Here is a 5,000-nt window from a genome sequence, read left to right as displayed (position 1 = left end):
CCAAATTCAACAGAAAAATCAATATTTAGCATGAAAAACATGTTTTATTTTAATTAACATGATACTGAGAGCATACTATTCAGGCAAAGTATTATTTATACTGTTTTAATTTAAATTAATTTATTAAATATGCATTGAAAATGTTCTATACTCTCATCTGCCTGGATGTTTTTTTAATATCTTAATAATATCTGGAAATATCCTATATAAAAACACAATTAACTTTGAGTAAGAATTAAAATAATCAGCTTTAATTTCACATTTAAAGAATGATCTTTAATTTAATGCAAGCATTACATCTAATTAATTTAATTCAATGTTTATAAAGGAACTCTCAAAATTAAATGCATAAATATGTTTAATAATAATATAGTAATCTGATACTAAAGTGATCTACTATAGTACCAGCATTTAATAAGTATATAAAGTCTACATTAATCATGTACGCTAATTTAATACTCATGTTTAAATACACTGTAATACATAAATGAATAAAATATAATGCATATTTAATCAGAATGGTTGATTTTATAATAAATAATTACAGTTTTTACTCATTATTCAGTCACAATCTACTTTTTCAAATGTACAAATATAGATTTCTCTTAAACACCATCTGAGAATGTCGGAGATCAGCTAAACTGTGTAGAGATTAATGCAGCATTCATTACTCTTCATGCAAAAACACTTCATTATCCTAAACGAGCAGAGTATAGAGTATATCTGAGAGCAGCTGTAGCTGGAGGAGCAGCTCTTACCTGCAGTGGAGTGTGTTTGAGCTGGTCTGAAGGGGTCTGAAGAGCTGTGTGTGTGTGTGTGTGTGTGAGACTCTCTGAAAGCCCTTGAGTTGTTCTCATGACCGTCACGGGTTCAGCAGCAGCCATTCAGAGCTGCTGTTTCTCCAGCATCAAACCTGCAGCTGACTGTCTGCTGACTGCTGGAACACTACACTACATACTACTACACTACACTACACTAGACTAACTGCTGGAGCAGAGCACACTACACTACATCAGACTACACTATATCACCACTATACACTACACTACACTGCTGACCACTGCAGGAACACACTCTACACCACACTACACCAAACACTAACACACTACACTAACGGTCTGCTGACTGCTGGAGCACTACACTGTAATCTACACAATTTACTACACCACACTCAGGGATGGGCAGTATTTAGGATACATGTATTTAAAACACATGCTTCAAATATAAAATAGTATTTTTGTCACTTGTATTTTATGGGGTTTATGTCTACATGACGACATCTAAAGTGTGGCCTCAGAGTGGTGCTTTCTTAGTTATTTGCCAAGGCTTGAGATCAGAACAGAAAATTGATTAACATTGAAGATGGTGGTCAATGATTGGAGTTTGGATGGAAATTATGCAACACACATAAAGAAAATAACAGACAAATGGCAGGAGTGTATTTGGGAGCAAGTTCTCCATCATTGAAAATACTAAATAGCATACTGAGCAATGCTAAGACCAGTAATATTTAATGGCAGTATAGTGTACAATGCATTAGCATCTTGGTTTAAGAAATGAGATAAAATATCAGTCTAAATGGCATTACTAGGGTCGAAAGGGATAAGGGGCTTAGCTCCAAAGAAGTTGAATTTGATTTAACATCTAACAAGTAACATCTAACATTTTATTGATTACAGTGTTTTATTTCACCAAAAACAACAAATATTAGAGGGCACCTATGGTGAAAAATCTATTTTTCTAGCTGTTTGGACAGACATATGTGCATGTATGGTGTATAGACCGTCATATTGGGGTGATATAAACACACCCAGTGCTTTTTTTGTTTTAAATTTAACAACATAAAAATGGTGGACCAATTGAAGCGGTTTTCAGAGCGACTTGACGTAGTAGTGCGGTCCCCCCGCCCACCGAATTGATTGACAGCTGCGCGTATTAACATGTCCCGGTAGTCACGTGTTTAACCATATCAACAAGACCAGACATGCGCAAAGCAACCGGGAATAAAAGATCTGTTCAGTGTGCTAGGATCATCAATCATCATCAAACATGATCAAGAGTGAGTTTCACAAGTTTAACATGTTTTAAAACAGAGCATGTGTTGAATCAATTACAGCGATTCACTTCATCAGCACAGCCGCGTGTCAGAACAATTATATAAGTAGATGCTTCAATCAAGTGTGTGACATCGTTACAACTTAACTCAACAAATGCATCAAATCCTGATTGGTAAAGTTCTTCCTGTAGTATTTCTCAAACGCTACCTGAGATCTGCTTCCTTTAAGTCTGTCTGTTGTCTGACGCAGCCGAGGGAGAAGATTAAGGCACGCAGAAAGGGTGGGCGGGGAGGACTAGCCTTAAAGGAGCAGTACAACAAAACAGCCCCCTAGTGCAAAAAGGTATAAATTAGAATTTAAAGGGCACATAGTTTAGCTCTTTTTTTCTGATTTAATATTAATATTTTGGTTCTTCTGAGTGTGCCAGTTTAGCTTCAGTTTAAAACACAATTCAGATTTGTTTTATTATAATGTGTTAAACAGTGTCATGTTGGGGGCGTGTCCACAGCTCGCTGATTTAGGGGTGTGTTGCTTCACATGTAAATTAGTTTCGGCTTCCCGCCAACGTAACAAGGGGGCGGGGCCATGAGCTCACCCGCTCTGTGTTTGCAACAGTCTGACAGGCAGACTCAGAGGAGCAGGAGTGAGAGGATCAACATTCAGTCGTACATGTACGACTCGGACACAGACCAAGCAGAGAGTACAAAATCATTTGTGTCTTTGTACAGTTTTACAGCCAACTGTGTGCTAGTTTCAAGTGCCGAGCTTGTACACAGAAACTAATAACCACGCACACTGAATTAACTTTGACTGAGGCACCGGATGCTCCGCTCGAAGCCGCGACACGGCACACCAGACACTCTCTGTGGCGCGGCAGAAACATGAAGTGTCCCGAATCGTCGCGCCACGCATTTTTAAATTCTAAACATAGGTTTCTGCAGCGGTCCGCGGCGCCCAGCCGTCGACTTGAGTGTACCCTGATAGAAACCGATGTTTAGAACTCTAAAACGCATGCTAGTTAAGATCACAGGGAGCTTCTGGGATCGCGAGAAATGCAAACGGCTGAAGTATAAGGTAGACTCAATGAGAAGTACACATGTTTGCAAACCTACCTAAAGATACAACCAATAATTCCGATTAGAGCGATAATGTGGAGAATATTGATCTTGTGTTGAGCCCAATGAGCCTTGCATCTAAAAATAGAGCTAGCGTGTTCCTTTAGTGATATCGCTTCCACTCACGCTGAAAATGGCGGACGTGAATCAACAAACTGAGGATATGATGACACGCCTGTCAATCAATACAGGTGGGCGGGGGGGACCGCTCTCCTACGTAAAGTTGCGGTCGGTTTAAAAACCGCTCCAATTGGTCCACCGTTTTTATGTTGTTAAATTGAAAAAAAAAGCACTGGGTGTGTTTATATCACCCCAATATGACGCTCTATACACCATACATGCACATATGTCTGTCCAAACAGCTTGAAAAGTAGATATTTTACTATAGTTGCCCTTTAATGTGTTTTACAAAATGCATTCTGAGCCACAGAATATTTATTTTACTGAATATTTATTTTACAGAATATTTATTTTAAGAGGCAGGCGCTCAAGTGGAATAAGGACACTTTTTCTTATTTATTTATATATTTTTATGAATAAAATATATTATAAACAATAGTTCACTCAAAAATTCACCATATAGTTGACGCCGGTGGTGTAGTGGTTATTGCATCGACACATGCACTCTGGTGCTCACGGCGACCCGAGTTCGATTTCTGCCTCGTGGTCCTTTGCCGATCCTTCCCCCTCTGCTTTCCTGTCTACAATCTCTACTGTCCTATATATTAAAGGTGAAATCCCCGAAAAAATAATTATAAAAAAATAAAAATAAATTCACCATATACTATAAAATGTTGGACACCGACTTGCATAGTAAGAAGAAATAAAATACTATGAAAGTTAGTGGCTACTTGCAGAAAACATACTTCAAAATATCTTTTTTTATGCTCTACAAAAGAATAAACAGAATGTTTAGAGAACTATCCCTTTAACACAACAATTTTTTTTCATTCTCTCATACGCAATTGTTATTTCATTTTTCAGATGTCAACAAAATAATTAATATTAATAATACTTCACACATTTTATCATAAACACAGGCTGAGATACAACGTGCATGTTCTTTCTATGTGTCAAGTAATGTTTAATATTCCGAATAAAAGACACATACATTAGCCACGTTTTTAGAATAATGATTATTTTTAATTATTGTATTTATTTTATTTTTATTTTCATCATATCGTGTTCAGCACTATTCACAGCTTATATTTAGTTTATTGTTATATTTAGTAAAGGTGTCCACAGACAAAACATGCATGCTAATTTATTACTATTAAAATCAAATAAATTATATTACAATAAGCAAGAACAATGTATTATATATCTTGCAAAATGCTCATTTAAATAAAGTAATGCTATTTACATATTGCATTACTGTTTTGCATATTACAATTCAAAATGAATTTTGCTACTGCTTCTGTGAAGCTCATTAATATTCATAACCCTTCCAAATATGGTCAAAATAAACCATATTATATTAGGGCGAATTCCTGTGTGTGGAAAACCTGTAAAACTGTTTCTGGCGAATGTTTGCACCTCAGTCACTTACCTACTAGATATCGAGAACAATTCAATATGTTGTTTCAATGCATTCTAAAGCACCTTTAAATAATACTTTTACAAAACCCCAAAAGTACCACCTTCATTCTGGATGCTATCATCATTTTACATGCACAGAATGTTTTGTTGTTAATTCGATTACTCACCAATAAAACTAAAAACTTTACACTACTGAATGATCTTATTCTTCTAGTTGTACAATAAAATGTGTCCATCAGGATGTCATGGGATGTCAGTTTTCACACTGATTGATATGTAAATGTTCAAA

General features: G+C 36.2%; 1 protein-coding gene across 1 annotated transcript in view; it reads right to left on the bottom strand.

Moving 5' to 3' along the window:
- The window catches only part of mlana (melan-A), an 11,018-nt gene extending 10,207 nt beyond the window's left edge, over positions 1-811 (bottom strand). Inside the window, exon 1 of the mRNA XM_056447054.1 lies at positions 759-811. The gene's annotated coding sequence lies outside the window, so the exon portion shown is untranslated. The remainder of the gene's footprint in view (positions 1-758) is intronic.
- Between the last annotated feature and the right edge of the window lie 4,189 nt (positions 812-5,000).

Source organism: Danio aesculapii, chromosome 21, assembly GCF_903798145.1.
Source record: "Danio aesculapii chromosome 21, fDanAes4.1, whole genome shotgun sequence".
Taxonomy (NCBI): domain Eukaryota; kingdom Metazoa; phylum Chordata; class Actinopteri; order Cypriniformes; family Danionidae; genus Danio; species Danio aesculapii.
This window is presented reverse-complemented; position numbering and strand designations above follow the sequence as displayed.